General features: G+C 44.3%; 1 long non-coding RNA gene across 1 annotated transcript; it reads right to left on the bottom strand.

Moving 5' to 3' along the window:
* On the bottom strand, positions 1-26,186 carry LOC112654049 (uncharacterized). The gene is made up of 4 exons (XR_003132678.3): positions 26,010-26,186; positions 18,472-18,519; positions 9,831-9,927; positions 1-180 (listed from the first exon to the last, which is right to left on the bottom strand). It is a non-coding gene; the product is annotated as an uncharacterized LOC112654049 (long non-coding RNA).
* Positions 26,187-27,608: the final 1,422 nt, after the last annotated feature.

The following is a 27,608-nucleotide window of genomic DNA, read 5'->3' as shown; positions in this document are numbered from 1 at the left end:
TTATTTATTTATGATAGTCACACAGAGAGAGAGAGGCAGAGACACAGGCAGAGGGAGAAGCAGGCTCCATGCACCAGGAGCCCGACGTGGGATTCGATCCCGGGTCTCCAGGATCGCGCCCTGGGCCAAAGGCAGGCGCCAAACCGCTGCGCCATCCAGGAATCCCCTAACCTGCAATTTCTTAAAAAAAAAAAAAAAAATCTATTAAGCACCTACTGAGTACCAGGCACTAGGCATCTAGGATACAAAGATGAAAATTCATAGTCCCTGCTTCTAGCCTATAAGGGAGATGGACACTGAAGTGGACATCTGTTGTTTTTTGGCTTCCAGCCCTTAACCCCAACTTCCTCTTAGCATATCACTCCCTCGTTTGGGAAATCCCCCACACTGTGTGTTTGAGATAGTCAGTACACTCTCACACCACAGAAGTCAAAATTGCTAGCTGCTCCTCTCTCTCTTCCTTTTCCATTCCTGGTGCAGCTCCAGGTGAGCATATGACTAGGATCAGCCAACCAGAGGCTCTCCCAGGACGAGGAATTTTGATGGTGTTATAAGAACCTTGAGTATGGCTGGAGGTTCTAATCATCATGATGTTAGTGGCAGAACCTCTGGTTCTTTTTTTTTTTTTTTTTTAAAGATTTATTTATTTATTTTTGATAGAGAGAGAGAGAGAGAGAGAGAGGCAGAGACACAGGCAGAGGGAGAAGCAAGCAGGCTCCATGCCGGGAACCCGACGTGGGATTCGATCCCGGGTCTCCAGGATCGCTCCCTGGGCCAAAGGCAGGCGCCAAATCGCTGCGCCACCCAGGGATCCCAGAACCTCTGGTTCTTGCCCATTCTCTAGCCGTTGTCTTTCTTTGATCTTGAGAACCCCCTCATATTGTTCCAGTAAGTTTATTTCTTTCCCTTAAGATTTCCAGAATTGGTTTCTGTGGACAACAACCAACCAAATCCCTTGCTGATGCAGAAGTGTTAATATTTTGGATACAAAGATGGGAACCTACCCAAACCATCTCAAATAAGTGGAGAGTTTGCTGTAGAAACACAGAGAGCAATATGGGAAGTGGAGGTGCCTAAATTTAAGACAGATGCCATTACAGAAGCCTTCATGAAGCATGATCTTAAAGGATAGTTATGGGTCTCAAATACTATAGACCCTTGTCCAAAATCTTATGGAACTCATATTCTAGTTAAAAAAAAAAAATGTAACATTGAACTGATGAGCAAAATATTTAAGTTTATGATAAAAGTTAGAAAAGAATGAAGAAGATCTATTTACTAGAGACCCAAAATAGTTCTAGAACCCTCAGCCCAGAGCTGCTATTGACATAACTACTATCGTCAGCTTCTTTCACTTCCATCCCCAACTGAGTTCTGGGCTCCCTATAACATAGCTTTTCTCTACCTTATAGTTCCTGCTTATTTAGAGCTTCCAATGCCTTATAATTTAAATTTTTACATCATCGCTTCTCCAGGGTCATAGTTTGGGTCCCCTGGGAAGCAGACCCTGAGATGGTGATTAGCAGGCCAGAGGTTTATTAGGGAGTACTTTTGGGATTCCCACCTGCAGAAGGAAAAAGACACTGATAGAAATAAATGGGGAGAGCAGTTGAGCCGCAGTGCTGTCTTGACTTGCATGACCTACTCATTTGCTAGGGACTTCCCAGATTTTAGCTTTTGTCCCTGCAACTGCCGCTATACCAGGCAAACTGGGATTCTTGGTCATCGTAGTATTGACAAAAGCCTCAGCCAACTAAATCACTCTGAAGCTGAGATGATATTCCAAATTTTCCCAAGCAACCATTGGAAATGGGCTTCCCTGGGAAGGACACATGCTTAGATGGGGAGAAAGGGGAGTCTTCAGTAGAGACAATTCTCCCGAAAAGCTGACAATCGAGGGTTATCTGCTGGCAGTGCCATCAGCAGCTGAGGGAATAGATCCTTCATTTCTGAATGGGATCTGGGCAGCACATCACACCGTCCACCACAGGTTCTCTGTATGTCATGACCTTTCAGCTTCAGTTACTACTGCTCATTGCTGGAGACTCTCCCAGTCCAAATCCCTGACTGTGAGAGTCTGGTTTAACCTGGCCCACATCACCATCTAGGGACTGGCTCCCCTTGGCCATTCAGCTATGGTAGGATTGTATGGTAGAACCATGCCCCTCGTGAAGGGTATGTGGGGAACTTCTGTGCTTTGTTTTTTTTCTTCAATTTTTCTGTAAGATTGAAATTTTTTCAAAATAAAAAGTTAGGGCAGCCCGGGTGGCTCAGCAGTTTAGTGCCACCTTCAGCCCAGGGCGTGATCCTGGAGACCCGGGATCAAGTCCTACATCGGGCTCCCTGCATGGAGCCTGCTTCTCCCTCTGCCTGTGTCTCTGCCTCTGTGTGTGTGTGTGTGTGTGTGTGTGTGTGTGTGTGTATCTCATGAATGAATAAATAAAATCTTAAAAAAATAAAAATAAAAAGTTAAAAGGGGAAAAAATAATCATGTCCTTCTAGACTCACCACTTTGACAAGGTCAAAGCTAGAGGAAATCTTGTCGGTGAGCATCCCCATTGGCATGACCACATACCAGCAAACAATTGTAACGTGCGATAGTGGGTCGAGCATTACAATGTACATATATAAGAAGGAGTGTTTAAGGGAACAGTGGGTGGGATACATATGGTTTGTGAGGTGTCCAAAACACCTCGCTCTGCCTAGTAGAGCCCAGAAACTTTTGCCCACAGTCTTGAAGTAGGACCTGAAAAATGAGCTAGGGCCTAGGTTTTTGTCCAGGTGGTAGGGAGAGGAAGATATTCCAAGCAGAGAAAATCATCATTGTGAAGGCGCAGAGGTGTGAGAGAAACTGGAGTGGCCCTGAAGGGGTTGGCCTTCCAGCCACCCTTGTACTCGCTGCCTCTTAACCAGTGCCTGAGAGGCATTTTTGGCAGCTGTGCAGAGGGAAACATGCCACCCATTGAATCATCTGGGGCACTCCCTGTTCCCACCTTTCACGAGCTGGTGCCAATGGGTTCTCTGGGCCAAATCATGCCCCACCCTGATCCTGTTTGACTTGTATACTCTGCCAGAATCCTCACAAGGGGCGGCTTTGCCTGAGGCCCCTGCTGCCCTTCGCTCTACTCCAGCAGCCAGGTCAAAGCCAACACGGGTCCCTTCTCGTGCTGTCAAGCTCCCACTGATGTAAACTGGGCCTTGGGAAGTGGGGGTAGCAGGTTGCTTCGGTTGCCAACTTGGCTCTGGTAGGCAGCTCTGCTTTTCCTACTAGAATGCTAATAATGGAAGGATTCCCAGGAGAGGTGTAGAGGTTCCCATCTATGGTTTCCAGAGGCACTAAGTTTGCTGACTTTTAAAGCTTCACACGAGTACAACAGTGAGAAGACCTCTACAACAGTGAAAAGACATCACCATCAGCAAGTCTGCAAGATAATAATAATAGCTAACTCTTATTGAGTACTTACTATGTGCCACACAGTGGTTTATAGGAATTAATCCATATAATCCTCATAAAAGCCCTATAAGATAAACACTATTACTATCCCCATTTCTCAAACTGAGGAAATAGAGACCCAGACGTGATGTTACTCTGCTTGGAATTACACATCTTGTAAGCGGACTTGAGCCCAGCCATTCCCTCCATTTCAATGACTCTATTAGTCTATGTTCTGATGATTTCACTGGCATCTTATAAGGTGATGTCTGAAAATGCTCTACACTATATTAACACCAAGTTCTTTCACATACATCATCTCAGTTCAGCTTCGTATTAGTCCAATGAGGACATCGAGCACAGGGCCGTCGTTTCATGTTGCAGATGAGGAAATGGAGGCTCAGAGAAAATGAAGTGAATTAATAACCAGCGAGTGGTCAGATTGTGTTTTGCTTGTTGGCCTTCCTTTTGGTAAGTCATTTCAAAGGGTCCTAAGAATATTTGTATCCAAAACTATCTAATGAATGCATGTACCCTAAAAGGACCTCAGAGTAGCTACACACTGGTTTTGTGTTTGTATTTAATATAGTGGGCATTTTGTAAAATACAAACATTACATGGAAGGGGAATCAAGTTTCTGTGGAAAGAGGTCTACACTGGAAGTCAGGATTATTGTCTGAATTAAAGTTTTTGTTTCATCATGAACTCCAGTGACCTTGATTAACTTACCTTTTGGGGCCTGATTTTTCTCTCCTGAAAAACCAACAGGTTGGGTTTTTATAAACTGACTGGCCCTTCCAACTCTTAGAAATATCGTGATGATATTGTAAGACTGGCCTACTTAGAAATACTCAAATTGGCTTAGGCTCAAAGTGGAGCTGCTGAGGAACTAGCATCAGTGTAGTGGCAACCAGTCCCTTCACTCACAGGGGTTCCCCACCTGGCCTTGACTGAGATGGAGGGTTTCTATTTGGGTACCACATAATTTTTCTATCTTTTTTTTAATTTTAATTTAATTTTTCTATCTTTAACATTCGAGGCAGAAAGATTATTTTAAAATAATCAAAAAATGGGCAGCCTGGGTGGCTTAGCGGTTGAGCATCTGCCTTGGGCTCAGAGCATGATCCTAGAGTCCCAGGATCGAGTCCCACATCGGGCTCCCTGCATGGAGACTGCTTCTCCCTCTGCCTGTGTCTCTGCCTCTCTGTCCCGCATGAATGGATAAATAAAACCTTTAAAAAAAATAAATAAATAAATAAAATAAAATAATCAAAAAACCTACAGGTTTAAAATGTTTTTTTTTTGTTGTTGTTGTTGTTTTTTAAGTTTTATTTACTTAAGTAATCTCTACACTGAACATGGGGCTCAAATTCACAACCCCAAGGCATTTTGTTAATAATAGTCATCATGCTGCACAGTACAGCTCTAGGTTTATTCATCCTACCTAACTCTAACTTTGTACTCTTTGACCAACATTTCCCCATTGCCCATCCTTGATAACCACCATTCTCTCTGCTTCTGTGGATGGGCTTTTTTAGATTCCGTATATAAGTGAAATCATGCAGGTTTTCTTCGTTTTGTGTGCAGCTTATTTCACCTAGTGTAATGTCCTCCATTCATTCAACTTGTTGCAAATGGCAGGATCTCCTTTTTTAAGGATGAATAATTTTCCATTGTGTATGTGTGTACATATATCACAATTTACTTATCCATTTATTCATCAATGGAATTTTAAATTGTTTCCATATCTTAGCTATTGTGAATAATGCTGCAATAAATACAAGAGCACAGGTATCTCTTTGAAGGACTAATTTCACTTCCCTTAGGTATATACTCAGAAGTTTCATTAGATCAAATAGTAATTCTATTTTTAGTTTTCTGAGAAACCTTCATAGATATAATATTGGCTGTACCAATTTGTGTTCCCATCAAAAATGTACAAAGGCTCCCTTTCTCCGTATCCTCACCTATACTTATCTCTTTTTTTGTTTTGTTTTGTTTTTTAAGATAACCATTCTAACAGGTGTGAGGTGATATCTCACTGTGGTTTTGATTTGCATTTCTCTGATGATCAGTGATATTGAACACATTTTCATATAACTGCTGGCCAGCCAGTTGTATGTCTTCTTCAGAAAAATGTTTATTTAGGCCTTTTGCACATTTTGAAATCGGGTTGTTTGGGTTTTTTGTTTGTTTGGTTTTTGCTGTTGAGCTGTAGCAGTTCCTTATATAATTTGGATATTAACTTCTTAACTGATGTGTGGTTTGTACATATTTTCTCCCAATTTGTAGGTTGCTTATTCATTTTGTTGATATTTTTTTTTCTTTCTGTGCAGAAGCTTTTCTGTTTGATGTGGCCTCACTTATTTATTTCTGGTTTTGGCACCCAAGCTTTTGGTGTCTTATTTTAAAAATCATTGTGAAGGCTGATATCAAGGAGTTTTTCCCCTATGTTTTCTTCTAAGAGTTATACAGTTTTAAGTCTAGGCCTTAATCCATTTTGAATTTATTTTTATATATGGTGTAAGACAAAGGTCCAGTTTCATTCTTCTGCATGTGAATGTCCTATTTTCCCAGTGCCATTATGTATCCCTGTTGCCCTTGTCAAAAATTAGTTGATCATATATGCTTGGATTTATTTCTGGGCTCTTATTCTGTTCATTGGTCTTTGTGTCTGTTTTTATGTCAGTCCTATACTACATCATGTACATATTAAAGCTCTCTCTATTCTTGTTCTTTTCTCATTAACCTTGCAATAATATAGGTTTAGTGCCATTGACACAAATATAGAGAATGGAAGTGTGGCATCACTAAGTTATTAGGTTATAAGTTATTGCAGTGTTTTTCAAACTGGGTCACAACCCAACAGTGGGTCAATTTAGTGTACTGAAACAAGCACTTATTAAAAAAAAAAGATATAGAAAAGAAAAACTCTCAAAATTTGTCATATGGTGTCAATAAGTATTGTATACAGAAAATTGTTTCATACATGTGCACACAGAGGCGACCAATCCAAAGAAGTGCAGGTGCACCATCTCTGGAGCAGGGGCCCTCCAAGCTCACTGTAGTAGGCTGCATAATGATCCTCAGCAATTGCAGGTCCTGATCCCTGGAACCCGAGAATGTTACATTAGAAGGAAAAAAGAATCTTTGCAGGTGTGATTAAGTTTAGGGTGTTGAGATGGCTAGATTATCCTGGGTTATCTGTGTGGGCCACACTATGTAATCACAGGTGTTCTTATAAGAGAAAGGCAGAGGGAGATCTGACACAGATAGAAGCACGGCTCTGTAATACCTTGGTTTTGACCCAGTGAAACCGATTTCAGACTTCTGGCATCCAGAAGTGAGAGAATAAATGTCTGGTGTTTAGACTACCAGTTTGTGGCCATTTGTCACAGCAATCACAGGAAACTGTACTCCCCCCCTCTTCTCACCTCTGCTGGTTGTTGCATCCTGGGTGGGGGAGGATCCTAGAGAGGGAACCAACACCATCAGAGAGGTAGTAGTGGTGACACTTAAAAGGTTATAGAGCTATTTACCAAGTGGCCTGGAATGTTCCTATTATTTTCACAACTGGTGCAGCTGCACTGCCCTAGACAGGCCGCCCAGCCGCTCTGTTTATGTGAGTATGAATATCAGTGTATTCATATTCATACTGGAAACCAGGTCATCATGTAAAATGGATTCCTCTGTGAGTGGATGCCAAAAAAAAAAGGGGGGGGGATTGAAATCCGCTGACCCAGATGACCCAGATTATGTTTAGACTGACTTTTTTTTTAGGATGTCATCAATATGAAAACCTAAAATGTAAATATCCTCGAAAAGAATCCATGGACTCCCAAGATTCATCTCCAGACACTCAAGGACCCTTGGACCCCAGTTTGAGAAGCAGTAAAGTCAACTTCTCTCTAGCATCAAGTAGAGTACCCAGCTATTTCACATCTCTTGTATCGGAAGCCTAATTTGTGAGCGCTCATCCACCCCAGGCTGTGCTGACCTGTTGTTCCTTCTTAACCAGCCCTTGGCACCTGCCTCTCAACATGGAGCTTTCACATTGGCCACCTTTCCCACAGAGTGGGTTTGAGGCCTCTAGAGACTCACTCTTGTCTGTGCAGACGGAGAGCCACTCTGACCATCTGCCCTCACCCTGTCCCCCACCTCTCTCTGCCTCAGAGCCTCAGAGTCCTTGTTCCAGTGAGCCCCTGGCTCCTTGCTATCTGTAGTCCCCGAGGACTGACTTATCTTAGCCCCATAGTCTTAAAAGCAAAGATTTAGGAGCAACATCCTGCTTTAAAAACCAAACAAAACACTGTCTCTGATGTATAGCAAACCTCCTTCTCCAGGGGCTATTTTCTGCTTCTCCTTGATTCTCAAACTGCTGTCCCCCATCCCGGGCTCTGATGCAAGAAGGGATTGGGTTCTTACCTAACACAAAATATGCTGACACTCCAAACACCTCTCTCTCAACGGAGCTCTCTGTGTCCCACCCCATCGTAGGTGGGTTTTACTATAATTATTGGTAGTTCGGCCTCCCTTTGTGACAGATCAGCTTTGAGCAACTAGAACATAGAGTTCCAATCCCTGTGGCACCCCTAATCTGCCACCGAGCTCCCATTCCAGACCACCAATGAGCCCCAGTTCCACCTGAGGGACACCAGAGGTGCCTACCCTGAGGCAAAACTTCCCTCTTCATGACCCGGGCGTCCTTCACTCCAGCCAAACCATTTCCTTATGCATGCACCAACCAACCTTCCGAGTCATGAATGTCCCAGAGCTTATATGACCCTTTATACGTTGTTTCCTCTACCCCTAACCATTTCATTTTCACCACAACCTTGGGCATTCAAGGTTTTGAAAAAAACTGATGCTCATTGTTCAAGAGACCCATTACTCTGTGCTGTTCAATTAGTGAGTGTCATTGCTGGCTTTGGACTCCCACCTTCTGGCTCTAGATCCTGTCCACTTTTCATTCCACCCTATTGCCATATCCTCACTGTATAGTAAAGCTAACATGAGAGGCAGGGAAGAGAAGGATTCTCCACATTTCTCCAACAGGGGCTGTCTGCCTGAAGTTACAAAGAATCATCCCTACCCTGAAGTTAAGTGAGTTTATACATTCGCCTTATCTTTATGGGCAAGAGCATAGATGGAAACCTACCTATATAGTTTGAGGGTGCCCAGAGAAGGGTCCCCCCAGCCTAAGACCTAATAAGGTGGCAGAAATTGAAACTCCATTATTAGAGTCCTTCCATTCTTTTGAGCCTTAAAGTCATGGGGTAGCAAAGCTTTGGAATCAGATACACCAAGATTCCAAACCCACTTCTACAACTTGGCTATGTAGCCTTAGGCAAGTCCATCTTTTCTGTAATTTTCATCTATATTGTGAACAGGACCTGCTACATAATTTGTGAAGCCTAGTGCAAAATGAAAATGTGCCCCCCCCCTTGTTCAAACATTAAGAATTTCAAGATGGCCACAGCAGAGCATTAAACCTCTAAACATAGAACCCCCCATACCCATGAAGCCAGCCCTGAGAACAAAGGATTGCTTTATGGAAAGAGTGTAAAGAGAATTTAGTGTTTAGTATAATGTTTTTTTTTTTTTAAGATTTTATTTATTTATTCATGATAGTCACAGAGAGAGAGAGAGAGAGGCAGAGACACAGGCAGAGGGAGAAGCAGGCTCCATGCAGGGAGCCCGACGTGGGATTCGATCCCGGGTCTCCAGGATCGCGCCCCGGGCCAAAGGCAGGCGCTAAACCACTGCACCACCCAGGGATCCCTAGTATAATGTTTTATTTTTGTCCTTTTGGTCCATGCTTCTCAAGCCAGAAGACCTGTCTGGGGTGTTCCCTGCAAATACAGGTTCCCAGAACCTTTCTAGTCCATTCTGATTGGGGAGAGAGGGCAGAAATGTACATTTTAACAAGGATCTTTGCCAAGATCCTTTGGAATCCCTAGTCTACTTGGCATGAAGCATCCTCAGCTCAGCAAAACTCCCCAGGAGGAATGGCAACCCAAGCCAGGTTTGCAGCGGGCCTTGGTACAGCAATTCTTCTGCAGTTCAAGTGCCACCACTACGCTTCCTGAGGTCAACAGGATGGACCTTTGTCTGCCTCATTCCTCACTGCATTTCCTCCTTGAAACTCCCAACCACTCCTCCTGCTTCGTTAATTCTACTGTTGGGGCCCTGTGGGTGCAGTAAAGGCACCTGTTCCCCTCAGCACCCTCACTGCCCCCCACATGTAGCCTAGTTTCATGTCTAAGTTGCTCTCAGTCAATGAAAGGCGATAGGACTTCTTCCTTAACCCAGGATATAAAAGCACCTTGGAGTTTAGTAATCCTGAGAGCTACCTTGTGGTGAGTAATTTGCATCCCTCATAGCATTTAAGCCTTACCACAACCCTCTGCAGGAGGCTTCGTAACCCCATTTTACAGATGAGGAAGCTGAGGACAATTCACGCACTTCCGTTATAGGCAGCGGTGGACACAACCCTGCAAGGCAGAGAGTGCAAATATTAGCAGTCCTTATTTTACAGATGAGGAAACTGAGGTTCAGGTGGGTTAGGCAGTTCCCCAAAGTCACAAATGCTGCAAGCAGAAGGGCTGAGATTTGACCTCGGGCCCAGGCTCTTGCCAGCTCACTTCTTCTATGCTTCTCCAAATGTCTTTCCTTCCAACCTTATTTAAGTCCATTTGGGCTGCTATCACAGAATACCATGGACTGAGTGGCTTATAAACAACCAAAACTTATTTCTCGGAGTTTTGAAAGCTGGGAAGTCCAAGATCAGGGTGCTGACAGATATGGTGTCTGCTGAAGGCCCAATTCCTGGTTCATAAATGGTGTCTCTTCCCCATGTCCTCCCACAGTGGGAGGGCCAAGGGCACTATCTTGGGTGTCTTTCATAAGGGCACTAATCTCATTCATGAGGGTTGCACTCTCATACCCTACTCACTTCCTGAAGACCACACCTCCAAATACCATCTCACTGGGGTTAGGTTTCAACATACAAATTTGGGAAGAGAGACACAAACATTCAGAATTTAGCAGTCCTCTTTGGCAGAAGCCTTAAGAAGGGGGAGCTAACTTTAGCCACGAGGAAAGAGCCCCAAATAGTGAGGACCTGTGGTGCTAACCTTCATGGGTCACACACAAAGGTCACCTCAGGCTCTGATGGAGAAGTGCCTCTAAGCTATGGGAACTGAGGAGATAGGCCCCAGGTGTGCTGGGTGTCTCTCCTTCAGGGCCAACTTGGCTGCTGCTCTGTTGGGGAAAGCAGGTCAGCGACGCACCCAGCTTCACAATCCAAGACGCCGAAAGGATCCCTTCTTTCCCAAGTCTCCATATCCTGGCTTCCTGCTCCTCTTCTCTCACACCAACCAACCATGTTGCCCACACTGCCACCCAGACCTGTCCCTCAACTCATTTCTTGTTCACTCCCACACCCCCAGCCTCCATACCTGCTGCCATGGTTAGGAAACTGGAGGGACGTCCCCCTCAAGTGACCCAGAAGCAAGGAGCTGCAGGGGGGTGGGTAACAAATCCAGAGGGCAGTAGACACTGAATGAAAGCAGCCTGCTCTCCCAGGGCATGCTTTCACTCTGGATTGCCGCTGGCAGCACCTTGCTGGTGGTCAGTCATGTCAAAAATTTAGATTACTTAGATGGAAAAGAAAAATTAGTCATATTGGGAGCTTCAAAACATTGTAATTTTTTTTTTTTTACCACCTCTTTGGTGGCAGGAACTACTCTAAGCACTTTTCACATATTAATCTATTCATTGAGCACTGTTTAACTTCTTCATTTGCCTTACCCCAGTGACCCTGAAGGTCTGAGACTTTTATTCACTCATGTCGTAGATGAAAAAGTTCAACCTCAGGAATATAAAGTCATTTGCTCAAGGTCACACGGTCACTAAGAAGTAGACTTCAAACTCCAATCCAAATACTTGAGACACCGAAGCCTACATTCTACAGTTTCCGTATCATGTAAACATCTTCAAAAGTCACTTCTAGAACTAAATAAAACCTCCAAAATAACAGATCTGTCTGTCCAGTAGAAGCCTGACAAATGGGGTCAGAAGAGAGGTGGAAGAGAGAAGTTCTGCCTTCAGAGGCCTCTCCATTTGATTACCGAGGTGAGGTTGCCCCATGAGGGCAGGTGGAGAAGCAGGTAGGACAGCAGGGAGTGACTGTGGGGTTGGGTGGGCCGGCTGGCCGGAGAAGGCACAGGCTTCTCCCTATAAGTCTCTTTTCTTTCATAAGTCCCTGGAATCTTCTTTTCACCCTAGTTTTACCTTCAGTGACATACACAATTTGAGGGACTTTTTTCCCCCAACTTTAATGCATGTGTCCTGACTCACTCTGTGATGGACTAAGAGACACCCAGACGGCTAATAAAATATTATTTTTGAGTGTGTCTATGGAGGTGCTTCTGGAAACATTTTGCATTCAAATTGGTAGACTGAGGAAAGATCACCTTACCTATGCAGGTGGGCATCATCCATCTGTTAAGGGCCTAAATAGAACAAAAAAGTGGAGGAAGGGCAAATTCTTTCTCTCCGCTTGAGCTAAGACACCCATGTTCTCCTGCCCTCAGCCATTGGAGCTCCTGGTTCCCAGGTTTTCGGACTCGGACCAGTACTTGCACCATCAACCCCTGATTCTCAGGCCCTCAGGCTCAGACTGAATTATACCGCCACCTTTTCCTGGTTCTCTGGCCTCCCGATGGCAGATCGTGGGACTTCTCAGCCTCCATAACTGTGTGAGCTAATTCCTACAATCTATCAATCAACTTTCTATTGGTTGTGTTTCTCTGAAGAACACTGAGTAATGCCCACCCTTTCTGTTCTAGACTCTCTACTAGTCCCACCCCACATAGTCTAGTAATCTTTGTGTCTGAACTACCTGTCTATAGACCTTAAACCTTTCTTTACTCTAACCAAATCCATCTTTAGGGAGGCAGCGATGACACTGTCCAGTGAGCTCACCCTGCTCTGCCAACTGCTAACTTCTGCCCACAGTGTGATGGAGAGAGAGGGCATGGTTCAAGCCTAGGTTTGCCAAGTATGGCCAGTGACCTTGAGCAAGCCACTGTACCTCTCTAAGCCTCTTTGTTTTATTTATAAAACATGGAAAATCATGTGTGGCCATTGCAATTGATGCACAGTTTTTCCTGAAGATCTAATAAAGGAAAAGAGAGAGAAAAGGGCTTTGAAAAGTGTGTACTCCATTTCACTATCAGATGTAACTGTCCCCTAGGTGCCATGAGCATTATGGTATGTGGATCATAGAAGTATGGTGGATGTTGACCTATTGCTTCCCCCAGCATCTGGTCCTCCTCCTGTCAACAGTACCCTGATTTCTCTTTGGGCACTCAGTATGTGTATGTTGGATGGGATTGACCCTACCCCATCTCCAGGGATGGATTCCAACTAGCATAAGTCAATAAGGATAAACCTCCTATCACACACAATAATTGGTTAAGGGAAGAGCATGTAAGTCAGTGTAGGCCAATGAAAGAGTGATATTCCTCACATTTAGGAGCTACCAAAAGACAGGATATCTTACCTCTCAGGACGTGAGGTCTGACATTTCATAACTATTTGCTGGCATGAGGTGAGGGCCTAGAACTGCCAGGGAACAGCCTTGTAAAATCTAAGGATAAAGCCCACACTGTGGAGGTAGAAGGAGAGAAACATGGCACTGGCAATCTCAGTTGCTGGAGCTAACTCTACCTGATGTCATCCTAACCAGCAGACTTTTTAGTTATTCATATAACAAAATAAATGTCTTGTACTATTTAAGCCGGCTTGAGTTGGATTTTCCATTATTTACACAGAGTACTTTGCTACATCAATCCTCTTGCTGCTCTTCTCTTTCCTTATCCAGTGCTGGAGGCTTTTCTCTCACAGAGAAAAAAAAAACAAACAAAGGCAAAACAGAAGACAGAAGAAAAGTGGGGAGGATTTGAAAGCCAAGTCCATAGATCTGACTTCTCGGTAGATGCTCTGGAAAGAGATCCAACACAGGGGACACTTGGAGCTGTTGGCCAGAATAAGTTCCAGGATTATTTGGAAATGTCAATGGTCTATCCTCTCCCTTCTCCCACAGATAATCAAGAGTTGGCTGAGAGTGCTAATCCCCACCAAACACAGCCAAGGAAATATCACCGCTCTGGAATTCTGAGTCTTTCCAGGGGTATAAACCATCATGTTCAGAGTGAGTTCCAGGGCTGGGGCCAGAGGCCACCTCATGTTAGTGACCCATCTGGAGCACCACAATCCATTTCATAGACATTAGGACAGAGGATTATAAGCAGTCCTGCTTGCTCCTATTCCACAATGCCCTAGCCCTGCCCCAAAGAACAAGAGGAAATGAGGCCTAAAGGCCCATCTTACTGACCAGAGACAGCAATACAAGAACTCAAGTGCACAGCACAGCCTCTCCTGGTAGCAGGATTTGAGAGAATGTGAGGCTTAGTTTCCTAAATGCCAGGCGTGTACTTGGAGTTAACTAGGACCACCTGAAATCGATCTGAATCCAAGATGGAGAGGCAGGTGGGCCTGGAGGAGGATGGAACAATAATCAATAAGCCAGTGCATCTAAAGGGCTGGGCCAGTTCATGGGCAATTCAGGCAACTGCCAGACCTGTGGTTCCAAGACAAGGGACCACATCACAGCAGCAGGGAGTTAGGGAGATAGTCACTACCCAAGGGGTATGCCCACGAGGGATAGAGCACCATCCCCAGTCTTTTTTTTTTTTTAAGATTTTATTTATTTATTCATGAGAGAAATAGAGAGAGAGAGACAGAGACATAGGAAGAGGGAGAAGCAGCTCCCTCTGGGGAGCCCGACGCGGGACTTGATCACAGGACCCCGGATCATGGCCTGGGCTGAAGGCAGATGCTCAACCGCTGAGCCACCCAGGTGCCCCTCCATTCCCGAGTCTTAAGCTCCAACACATATCAGTGTTTGCCCTCAAATAGTGTCTTGGAGATTTCAGTTTCCTCACCTGAGAGATGGGAATAATAGTAATTCCTCCCTTATAAGATTGTCTAGATGAGTAAGTACATGCTAAGTGCTTAAGACAGTGCTTGGCACATAGCTGAGCTCAAAACAAGGCGTTTTTTGGTTACTGGGATCAAGGGGAACTAGGATTCAATGAGGAGGTTGGCATGGGGAAGTGGTGGTGAGCAAAGCAGGGGCCCTATGCTCACCCCCTCTATTCACTCAGCACATAGCATCTACTAACTGGAGATGCAGAGAATCAGAGCTTCAGTGAGGCCAGGTTGCCAGAGGGTTGGGCCAAGACCTTTCCTCCAGCTGTAGGGGAGGCTCCCTCTGAAATTGAGGCAAACAGGCCTTACTGGGGAGGGCTCGGTGGTTCACTGCCAGGGTCTGGGAAGAGCAGACCCTAGAGACAGGAGACAGGTAGATGGACTCTGGAGAACAGTAGCTCTGCACAGAGCTGGCCAAGCTGGTGCCTGTCCATGACCCTCTGTTTTCTATTCTCCTTTAATGTCATGGGTGGATCAGTAAGGGAAAACCAAAAGGATAAGAGTCTTAGTCTCTAGCTGGGTGGTTCAGAATTTCCTTAACAAATGCCCTTGAATTTTCCCTCATGTTTCTGTATTTCATGTTTTAAAGTAAAGAATTTTTTTAAAAGAGACTGTCTGCTACAAGAATGTTCTTTCGTCCTGTGAATGCACTTGGAGCCTCTGCTCCTTTGCCATTGGTCCTGAGAGGCCGGTGGAGCACAACACTGAGAGCATGCCCAGAGCAAGACTGCAGCATTTGGAGCTGGCACTACCACACTCCTAGTTCTGAAGCTGTGTGAATTTGGATCTGTTCTCCAGCTTCTCTCATGCCTTTGGAATTCTGAGTCTCCCATATTTTTAAAAAATGGAGATAATGGTAAGTTAAATTAGCTAATATGAACAAAGGCACTTGAAATGGTACTTGGTAAAGGCCGCACAAGTAGCTCTGGTCCACATCTGAAGCTGCTGTGGCTCTGCCCAAGCCCCTGAGCTCCCCACATAGACTCGCGGCCTCCTTAATGACCCGGTTACAGCAGACTGTGACATAGACCACACTTTTGCTGAAGGCTTAATGTATCCACCAGGATTCTTTTGGTTACAAGTAAGAGTAAGCCCGACCCAAACAGACATCAGCAAAAATAAGATTTTATGAGCACACATAACTGGAGAGTGCATGGCTTGGTTCAGATGCTCAAAGGATGAGGTCAGGCTCTGGTGTCACTCTCTCGACTTGGCTCTACGCTGCGTGTTGACTCCATTCTCAGACTGGAACTATACTCACAGTCACAAGATGGCTGCCAATAGCGGCAGAGGCTGCCTCCTCCCTGACTCACCATTACAGAGAAACAAGTGAGACTGCTTCGCTACAGGTTGAAACAGAAGCCCTCAGTGCTCCGATTGGCCTGACTTGGTCATGTAGTAGTCACCAGCATCTTGTGCTATCCCTAGAGCCAGAAATAGAGCCACATAGAGAAACTGAAGTGCTACTCCCCTCCACAAACAACAACAAAAACAAACAAAAAAAAAGTTTCCAATATTTGAAGACGGCAGAGTGAATTACAATGGAGAGGGGGAAAGCTCAGCTTTCTTCCTCCTTGCCATGTCTAAGCAGTTCATCTCTCCTTACCATCCCCCAAATGAGATGCCAGGCAAGATGGAGGATGATGGTTAGGAATCCACATTTGGGAACCAGACTGCCTGGGGCAAGTCTTGGCTTTGCCACCGATACCTGTGCAACCAGGGCAACTGACTTTATGGCCATGAGCCTCTACAGTCATCGTGTCTGCAAAACAAGGCTGGTAATACCACGGAGATCCTGGAGGGTCGCGAGAGTCCCATGAAAGGGTAAGGCCTAGGAGCATGTGTCTGATCCACAGTAGAGAACCAGTTCACCTTGCAACTGTTTTCACTGAGTGGTTGTCCTTCTACCAACTCTGGGCTATGTCACTCAGCTGGGCCCTGGCCTGAAAGCCTTCAGGAGGGAAGGTGACCCGGGCCAGGGGTAGGGAGGGCACTCAGTGAAAGGCTGACTCACTCCTGAGATGAGGAAGAAACCACGAGCATGGATGCAAGAGAGCCAGGCGGGGGCACGGGGCCAAGGATGGGAGCTGGCCGAGGCCAGGAATTCCTAAGAAGTGCTCCCTACACTCGAGTTCGGGTTCATAAGAAAACCACAGCATCTCCTTTTGCCTTCAGAGCCCTGTCTCCTGAGGTAGGAAGTGAAAAACACCATCCAAATAAGGCCCAAAGCCCTGCCGGAATTTGCATGCAGGGTGTTTATATAGATTAGGACATCTCTGTGGACTTGGAGCTTAAACCTCCAAGGCTTTGCTGTTCATCAAAGTTTAATGTTTTGTTTCATGATGTTCCTTGTCAGCGCTAAGTGGCTCTATCAGCTCTTAGGAGGGAAACTTCCCCCTTCGGGGTGCATTTCCCCTGCCCCGAGCTGGAGAGCCCCGTTGCTAAGGGCATCTGTCTGTTTGCTTGTGAGAAGTACAGATGTGAATAGTCACCGAGTCACATCTTTTGTTCTGCTCATCTGGCAGCTGGGGCACCGGCTGATGTCACAACTGCAGAACACTGGGGCTCCCCAAAGAGGAAAAAGAACAGAAAAAATGCCAAATGGAGCCCAGGAGGCTATGGCTGCACTCAGGGGCCTCCAAGAATAGGGTCTGTTCTCAGAAATTTCACTCTACATGGCTCCAACTAGCATGAAGACTGATGGAATGTGATTCGTTTCGATCTGGGTTTGTTGGGCCATCACTGACCAGCTGTGAGGGGAAGGTGGTCACTCACAAAGGCCACTGAGATACGATTTCTACCCCCTGCAAGAGTACATTCCAGTTGGGGCTGGGTAGAGCTGGCTCTCCCATTGAAGGGATCTAATTTACGAAGCATCCATCTGGGTCGCATCTCCATCAGAGGATGGGACCAGGACTAGGTTCTTTGCCAGCAGGTGCTCAATTACCTGAGCTAAGTCAATTGTTCACGCCCAAACCACAGCTACTTCTTGAGTTGCCACTGGGTTTTCTACACCGTGAAAGCATGAGATGAAGAATAAGCATTCAAGAAATCTTTATCTAATTGATGACTACCTCAAACCCTACACTAAAAGTAAGTTCGTATATCATAATAATGCCAAAATGGAAGTTTTAGGAATCAGGGATGAATATTAATCCAGGTCCAATCTTATCGGCTCCCCTTGCTGCCTCATTTGTCCAAACCACCATTATTTGTCCCCAGTTGCTTCCTAACTGGTCCTCCCCCTCTTTTAATTTATATGCAACAGAGCAGCCAAGCTAATCATGTGAACCTTGATTTACCTGATTTATATCATGTCGCTGTTTGGCCCCAAGTCTCCCGCTGGCTTTCCATCTCACAAAAAGCAAAAGCCAAAGCCCTTCCAGTTAAGGGACTTTCAGGGCCCTACATGATTTGTGCCCCCACAGGAGTGAAGCCACCTTGGAAGTGGCTCCTAGGGCCCCTGGGATGGAGCCATCACATCAAGCACACAGAGCAGAGATGATTAAATTATCCTTGCTGAGCCTGTAGAAATTACAGAATCATGAATGAATAAGTGATTGTCATTTTTGTAAGCTGCTAAATCTAAGGTGATTTGTTCCCCAGCCGGAGATAACCATTAAGATTTCACATTTTATTTTTTTAAATAATTCGCTACCAAAAAGATTCAAAGGCCACCATTGCATGACAGTATTTAATGAAAAGATAAACTTTTTATTATCCGTTAGGTTTCGAAAGGGTATCATACAGTATGTATACAACTTTTTAAAATGTATTTGAGTACACAAGGTATCCATAAAGTTCTCGTGTGGTTTGAATTTTTTATTAATTCCTGCTGTAACAGGTAGAAACAAGTTGCAAAATGCATCTCAATATTTAAACAAAATTGCCCATGGTTTATTTGCTCTAATTTCTTTATAGAGAGGAAGAATGAAGAAGGAAGAGAAAAAAATTCCGTCATTTATTTCTATGTCCCCTACCTTCTAAAGCAGCCAACATCCTCAGTCTCGGGACAGGCAAGGCCACAGCTGAAATGTAAAAGGAATAAAACAAGTTAATTCTTAGGCTGAGCTACCAAGAGCCCAGTTCCTGATGACTTGGGAAATCTGGACACGTTTTAGGTGTTCTTAAATATTTTTTGTTTTTTGAGATGCCTGGTGGCTCAGAGGTTGAGCATCTGCCTTTGGCTTAGGGCATGATCTCCGAGTCCCAGGATCGAGTCTTACATCGAGCTCCCCGCAGGGAGCCTGCTTCTCCCTCTGCCTGTGTCTCGGCCTGTCTCTATGAGTCTCTTGTGAATAAATAAATAAAATCTTTTTTTTAAAAGGTAATAAAAAATATTTTTTGTTTTGTTTTGTTGTTAGTGGCAGTGGCAGCGATGGTCTTGCCTCTGGCCCAACCCCAAGCAAGATGCAGCTCCTTTGGCTAGACTGGGTGACCAGACTGGAGAAGCCTGTGTAGGCTGCAGTTGAAACTTTCCCCCCACGTCCCCTCCCTGTGATTCCTTAACTCCTCTCTGTGTGTCCTGAGAAAAATGTATGTCACTGTTCCTTGCAAACAGAACAGGCTTGAATCAATACATCCACATCAACTTTCCAGGCAAACTAAAATTTCATTCTTTTTACTAAACCTCTTGCACTCTGGTATTGATTTTTTTTTCTTTTCAGGCAAAATGCAGTAGTTTACATTTTTCTGAATTTCATTTTATCTTTTTGGTTTCAACAGTGCTTTCCAGCCTGTCCAGACCCACTGAACCTTAAATGGATCACCTGTCCTACAAGCTGCTCCTCTCAGCCTTAGATTTTCTGGAAGTTTTACAAATATGTCTCATGTGTCTTCATTGAGAAAAATGTTGAATTTTTAAGCCATGTTGAGATGGGTAGAGTCTTCCTGTAGAATTTCATACTTGTTTGATGTTCTAAAACCCCACAACCACCACCCAAAAGAGTAAGGTAGGGTCAAACAAACGGGTAGGAACAATCTGAGCAGGGGCTGGGTGACTTGTCCACGACCCCACCCAAAGTAAACACAAAACTCCCCTGAGAATGCCTTCAGTTCGGTTGCTGTTCCACAAATGCACTAACCCTCTGTGAGGCCCAATGCAAATATCTGTTCCGTGTTTATTATTCTAACATGTGTCAACGTCCTCTTCCTATTTGCCAACATAAGCTCTTTTGAAGTAGGGACAATTTTTGTCATTTGGTTAAACAGAATAGAGGATTAGGGGCTTCTAAAATGCTGGACGGGGCGAAATGGAATGAGTCAGAGTAACATGGAGGAGGTTTTTATAAAAATGTCTTTTAACCATTTAATAAACATGGCCAATCAATGGAGAAGGAAAGGATGATTCGAGAAACAATGCCAGGATATTTGTTAGCTATTTTGAGGGGGGAAGCTCCATTCTGGCCCTAACCTCATGCCATGAATCAAAATAAATTCTAGAAAGATTCAAGAGACAAATGCTACAAAAGCAAATTGTAACATTTGATCTACAAATGCAGATCAATGGGATAGAACTGAAGGTCCAGAAATAAATCTTTAATTTCTTCTTACATCGATGGTCAATTGATTTTCAGCAAAGGTGCCAACACAATTCTTTGGAAAAAGGACAGCCTTTGGAACAAACAGTGCTGGGACAACTGGAGGGGCACAGGCAAAAAGATCAATTACACCCTTACACTATACACAGACCTGAACTCGAATTGATCATGGACTTAAGTACAAGGGCTAAAACAATAAGACACTTAGAAGGTAACACAGAGAAAATCTTTAAGACCTTAGGTTAGGCAAGGATTTCATAGATATGACACCACAAGTATGATCCATGAAAGAACAAATTGATAAATCAGACATCATCAAACTTGAAAGGTTTTGTGCTTCCTGGGGCTCATGGGTGGCTCGGTAGGCCGGCCTCAACTCTTGGTTTCAGCTCAGGTCATGATCTCACAGTTGTGGGGTGCTCAGTGCAAGTCTGTTTCAGATTCTTTCTCCCTCTCCCTCCCCCTCTACCCCTTCCCACTCATGTGTGTGTGTGTGTGTGTGTGTGTGTGTTCTCTCTCAAATAAATAAATAAAATATTTTGTATTTCCTAAGACAACATTAAGAAATCAAAAACTTTTGTATTTCCCAAGACAACATTAAGAAAAATGAAAAACCAAGCAATAAACCAAAGGAGAAAATCTTACACACAACTCCTGTTCTCACAGTTTGTCTTCTTCAGGAGCCACACAGTAAACTCATTAACAAATAAGAGAAACACTAGAGTGACGAGTGCTCTGCAGTAGACAAAACTACTATGATACGTTGCGTGTTAGCCCCGTTAGACTGCATAGTTAGAAAAGAGTTTTCTGCTGAGATGTTCATTTCTATCAGGAAACTTGAGTTCTGAATAACTAACAAAAAGTCAGTCATGTGAAGATCCTAAGGGAGCACCCACCAGGCTGAAGCATGGGCATGTGCAAAGGCCCTTTGGTGGTCACAAGCTTGCTTGTTTGAGAAAATAAACAATGGCTGGTAAGTGTCGGCCAGAGTGGGCAAGAGCCATGGGAAGATGCCTGGTCCCAGAGGGCTTTGAGAAATAAGGTGAGGACAGGGTGTGTGACTGAATCAGATCTGTGTGCGAAATCTACTGAGCAGAGAATGGATTCCAAAAGGGTTTATCACTTGGAGTTCTCAGTTGCAAATAGCAAAGCTGACCCCGGCTGGTTTAGCAGAAAGAAACTTATTTTCATTTTCTGTAAGTATTTTAATTAAATATTCAATCAAATAAATTAATCTCTTCTGAAGGATTTTATTTTAAAAGGCATTGGGCTCACAGATTTTTTTCGGAGGGCCCATAAAACAAGACTCGGGGGTTGAGGGCCCGGGAACAATTCCGAAAACTGCAAGGAGGGAAGCCCTGCAGCTGATGCCCAACTGGTGCTACTTCTTTGTATGGAACTCAACCGTGGCACTCTTTGAGGCCCCCAAGTCAGTTGTCTTTTGCTGTTTCCAAAAATAAAAGAGATTACACAGACCTTCCTTTTTCAAGCTGCTCAGCACTGAATCAAAGTCTCCGAACGGCAAAGCCTGGGTCACCAGCTTACATCCTAGTTGCAAAGGAAGCTAGGAACTTGAGTTTTCGACATTCTGACTTTAGAGAGTGAAACTCCCAAGGCCGGAATTTTCTGAAATATTAAAATGATATTTTTTAAAAAGTACTAGAAAGTAAGAAAGCATGAAAAAAAATCCATGAAAAAGAATGTTTCCAAATGAGGACAATGTTATGGTAGTCCAGGGGAGGAATAATGCGAGACTTGATAAGTTGATGACATTATAGGATGATGGTTCTCAAAGTACAGTACATGACTAGAGCATCTTCTGAAATTTTGAAAGAAATGCACGTTTCAGGCCCCACCCTGAACTTAGTGATTCAGAAGCTCTGAGGATGAGTGAGGCCAGGCATTTTGGTTTTAATAAGGCATCCAGGGGCACCCTGGGTGGCTCAGTGGTTGAGCGTCTGCCTTTGGCTCAGCTGTGATCCCAGGGTCCTGGGATCAAATCCCACATCAGGCTCCCCACAGGGAGCCTGCTTCTCCCTCTGCCTGTGTCTCTGCCTCTCTCTCTCTGTGTCTCTCATGAATAAATAAATTTAAAATATTTTTTAAAAAATAAGGCATCCAGATAATTTGTTGTACACTCGAGTTTGAGAATCACTGATTTAGGACACGGAGAGAAGAATATTCAGAAGTAGTCTCTAGAATTTCTTGATGGATTTGATATGGAATTTAAGGGAGAGAGTGGAATCAAGGAAACCACCTAGATTTTTACTTGAGCAACTGGGATAATAGTAGCACCTTTTACCAAAATGGAGAGACAGCTGGTTGAAGGAGTGAGGACTGGGTTTGCTAAGCATGCAGGGGAAGACACTAAGGAGGCAGTTGACTAAGAATCCGGAGTGTTTGGGAAAAGCCAGTGATGGAGAAATAGGTTTGGAAAGCCTCAACATTTAGATAGAATTTAAAGCAAATACTAGTGAGGTCACCAGGAAAAGATGTGATAGAAAAAGGGATCCAAGACAGATTTTAAAAGTCAAAGTGAAACATAGGAGGAGGATTCAACCAAAGATAGAGATGGAGTGGCCACGGTGGGCATGAGTAGATAGCTCACAGGATGCAGCATCACAGAATGCAAGAAAAAAAAGTGTTTTCAGGTAAAGGGCATGGCCCACTCCCCTGGATGCTGCTGAAAGGTCAAGATAAGAGGAGAGTGACCCCTTGACTGCAAGGAATTTTGGTGAATCATAGGGAAATTACTAGATTTTTTTTCTAAATATATTTCCTGCTACCCAGAGGGGTAGGGAGTTAATAAGGGAGATTAAATAATATATTAGTTATCTCAGGCTGTTATACAAAATACCACAGAGTGGGTGGCTTAAACATCAGAACTACGTATCAGGACGCCCATATCATCAGGCTCTAGCTTGCAGAAAGTTAGCTGCCTTTTCATTCTGTCCTCAGAGCAAGCTCTCTGGTATCTGTTCTTAAAAAGGAACTAATCCCATCATGAGGGCCCTACCCTCCTGACCTGCAAATATCATCACTTTGGAGATTAAAGCTTAAGGTTATCGATTTGGAGTGTGGAGGGGAGACGTGATTCAGCCCATAGCAGATAAGTTATATAATATCAAGAAGATATTTTTCTTTGCTCAAGTGAGAGGAAGGTGGGTGCATCTGGGACATTGCTACTGGGAAGTCCTCCTCAACTCCCACCCATTGCACCTCCTCCCATTGGGTTCTCATGATCTCACCTGTCACCAGCCGTCCAATTTTGCCACCCTGCCTCCAATGCATCTTCCACATAACAGACTGATGTCAGAAAAAGTCAATGCTCTCCATGGCTGTCCTCTTGGCTTCAAACCCCATGATTCAGCAGTGTTTCCAAAGTGTGCCTGATTCTAAGAGTCACTAGGGTGCTTGTTAGTCTGATCCTAAGGTCCTCCAACAGGAGTGAGTCTGGGGCATTCAAATTCTAAGCAAGTGTCCACCAAGTGATACTTATCATCAATGAAGTTTGAGAAACCCTCCTCCACATGATAAAGTTCAAGTCCTTGGCAGGGCACAGTGGGGCCCAATGAACTGGCCCCATCCTCTCCCTGCAGCTCCTTGGAACTCCCACCTAGCACTCTAACTCTAGTTGTGGACAACTACTTGTGGCTCCTGACCTCCCCATTCTTCCTTGTGCCCCCATTATTCTTTACCTGAAAGGAGACCCTCTCTTCACTTGGCCCCCTGGCCAACTCCTCATCTTTCATCTCCCTGCTTTAGAGCTCCCTCTTCTTCACCACCCTCCTTGTTGACATTCATTTTACACTTCTGCTACACTCAGTATGTTTCCACTATAGCAACTTTTGCAGAGTTTTAGATTTGCCTATTTGCATGTTTGTCTCCCCACCGGCTTGATAGGTCCAGAGAAGGGAATGCATCCTTTCATCTTTGTATCCCTGGCCTCTTGCACAAAACCAGGTGCAATGCAAATATCCATTAGACGTTTGCCAACTAAATAGACTAGTAAATTATTATGGACAGGACAAAGGAATTCAATAGAATTGCATATTCCTTAAGGACTGCTATTAAAAATCAGGGGAAAGATGATCATCAAGCACACGTGCACACACGCACAATGGTACCCAAAGAGAAGAAGAATGCTACCCCATGTGGAAACCAAGACCTCGGCTGTTGCAGACAATAATTGTGACAATTAACCACAAGCTGGCCCCTCTCTGGGTGGGGATCCAAATGAGAGAGAGACAAAGAACTCAGTCAGAATAGTGAAAGCAGCATTGTTTCTGGCAGGCGGGCTGGAGAATGTGGAGGCTTCTAAGACCCTGTTGAAATTCTGAATATCCTGAATGTCCTATTCAATCAGGGAAAAGGAATATCCCTTTCCCTTATTGAAGACTTTGGGATAAACTATCTCCCAGAAGATTGACCAGAGCCCTAACCAACAGGAGCCGAGGATGCTGCTTCCAGAGATCTGGAATAAAGGTTGCTATCCTCCTCCACTCCTCAGGAGAGGACCCTTCCCCAGTCTCACCAGCCAGAGAAAGTTACTTCCGTTTCCAGGAAGAAAAAAGGAAGAGTGGAGGGTGAAGGAAGTGTGTCTGTCATCGGTTTCTCTCCTGAGAGTGGAGCGGAAGCTCCCCCTCTCTCTGTGGAAACACGGGCAGTGGGGGACACATCCTCCCCCATGAGCCCCTGCTGTGGAAGTGCTTTGAGAAGAGCTGATAATTGTAGAGTCAGGTTGAAGAAGGAAGTGAGAAGTTTTTCCAAAACCAGAAGGGAAATGGAAAAGTTCATGTCACGTGAATCTGTGGAGAGCTGAGAAGAAGCCTGTATGAGAAACTCAGAATACTCCCCAACTTCAAAGTGGGGAGAAGGAGAGAGAGCCACTTAACCTTTCGGAGCCTCCCTTCAGCCGCCTGTCCAATGTAGGAGGGTGGGAAGGGGGTCACTCTAAAATGGTAGAAGGGCTGGGTGGACTCAATGTACTGTTGTCATGGGGAATTGTAATAGCCTATGTCACACTCAAGAGATGGGCGATGATGGATGAATCCATACTTATGCCACTCTAGTGGTTGGCTCTCCCTCATCAACTTCCTCCCCACTTTTCCACCCAGTCCATCCACCTCACCAGCGTCTTCCAGTGTCAGCTCTGCCTCAAGAGACAAAATGTATGCTCCCTGGACCCTCACATGCTATTGCAGTTAACATCTAAGGATTGTTCCACACTAATTTGGCTTCCCATGCCCTTGAACTCTGCCTTCAATGTTATCACCACCTCCAGGTACGAGGTTCTAGGGAATCTCATGCCCCTTTCTGAATTCAGAGCCCAAACAGGCACAAACAGACCTTCACCCCAGAGGCTCTTTCTAAAACTTGGTTGTTGATGGTAAATTTTCTGTTATAGGTTACACAAGCAACAATATTTTGACCCAAGAAAGGTCTACTCTATCATCAGACACATTCAACAGATGATGACCACAGGCCCTGATGGGGCTAAGCAATCTTGGCCAAGATCTCACTGTAAGGGAGAGGCAGACGGGGGTTAAAAATTAGGCTCTGGCCCCCAGCTGTGCTTGCAAACATGTTCAGCCCTTGAAGTCTAACTCTGTCCTAGACTCTGCATATTTACTTAGCCAACACTTGTGGATCATTTGTGGTGTGCCAGGTACTGTGTGAAGCACTTTACAATCATTAACTCGTTTAATCCTTAAAACAATCTGAGATAGGCAACCTCTGAGAAGCTACTTAATCTTCTTGTGTCTCAATTTCTCCTTCTGGAAAAGAGGATTCCAAGAAGTACTTACTTCATAGTATTGTTGTGACAGTATCATTAAGTTAACACACCTGGAGCACAGTGCCTGGTATAGAGCAAGTACTACATGATGAAATATTTGTGATATAAATAATAGGGACAAGAACAAGGATGGGTACCCAGTCTTAGAGGGTGAGGGAAAAGTTCCTCGGGAACCACCTACTTGGTGGAGAGTTGGCCAGTTTCTCGCTAGTGAAGGAGCTTCTTGCGCCTTTGCTCTGGTCCCCGCCAACGGTCAAATATGAGATGCAGCTTCAGATGAGAGTAAATACGCTTTCCAAGATGTAAAGATGCATTTGCTAGCTCTTATTTACAGACGTGCTAACAATGGAAAACTCATGTTCCCTCATCTGACCAACCCTGAGAGCAACGCCAAAGATTTCCTGTAATGAAAGGGACTAAAAATACTTTTTGATGATGGAGAGGGTGGAAGTTGAGCAACGCTGACTGAGTGAAATACGGAAATGATACCAAATGGCACCCAAGCAACAAAGCAAACAGCCCACCTGGCTTTTGATCTCTCAATCTTATCCCAAGACTCAGTACGTCTTGTTTTGTTCCGGGAGGCCATGCTGTGTCTTTGCATCTGCAAGATCCACCTAATTTTCTAGAGAAAAAAATTAGTCGGCATTGACTAATGCTGAACTACTGCAGAAGATGGTTTCCAGCAAATCAAACACCTAAATAATATAACTTTCTCATCTTCACAACCCTTTGGAGATCTTTAAGAACTGGGAATATGTTTCAGGCTTTGGGGACTCAACAACTAACTCCATATTTACTGTCAATTAAGACATACTTCATATTTTTATTAAATTTAACTGTTTTTATTCAATTTAGCCATTTTGTTAAACCATCATGGAATAGTTTTCCTAGTTTATAAAACTCCTCATATATGTTATTTTATTTTACTGTCATCCCCACTCGATGAGCAATAGTCATCATTCCCATCACCATCGCCCTTTTCACAGATGAAGAAACTGAGGCACAGAGAAGTAAAGAAACTTGTCAGAGATCACATGGCAGCAGATGACAGCCTTCTGATGCAAGAGCTGTTTCTTCTGTTCTGCCCTCCTGATCCCCTGAAATTCAGTTTAACACTGTTTGGGGTATCCTCATTGTTACAAATCTTCTCTGTTTATTGTGGCTGACTTCCAAAAGAGGCCTCAGCCTGGCCAAGAGGAACCTTCTCTTTTCCTTTGCAAGTAAGTTTTTCCTCTTCTCCTGTCTGGAAAAGGTAGCTTGGCGGCCAATTCAGTGAGCAATTCAATGATTTAGGAACAAATATGTGGGACAGCTGAGTCTCTCCAGATGTTGAGCTAAATAAGGCACAATTGGACTTTTTGGACCTGACACCTCTTCAAGCCAAACTGGGAGAAGGGGCCTGAGAATACTTGAGAGAGTAATGATAGTATTCTTATTCAATAATGCGTAATACATGCCAGATACTTTACAGAGAGGTAGGACTCAAGATAAATAGCTGGTACATTATACATCTATATGATAAAATATTATGATTTCCCTTCCTTTGGTTATCCTGCTTGCAGGAGGATTTTTCCACCCCTGCACTATTGAACTCAGAAGTAGCTGCATGACTTGCATTAGCCAATGAAAAGTAGACAGAGATGACACATGTCTTCCAGCTTGTGGTTTTCCATCTGCCACATAGACTGGCCATGTTCTAGATAGAGGCTGCCCTGGGCCCCAGAGAGGGGTGGAGAAACCAAGTTTCAGCCAATCCGTAGTAGCTAAGTAGTGTGAG

This window comes from Canis lupus, chromosome 3 (genome assembly GCF_003254725.2).
Source record: "Canis lupus dingo isolate Sandy chromosome 3, ASM325472v2, whole genome shotgun sequence".
In the NCBI taxonomy this organism is placed as follows: domain Eukaryota; kingdom Metazoa; phylum Chordata; class Mammalia; order Carnivora; family Canidae; genus Canis; species Canis lupus.
Note: the sequence above shows the minus strand (reverse complement) of the source record. Positions and strands in the feature narration are given on the sequence as shown.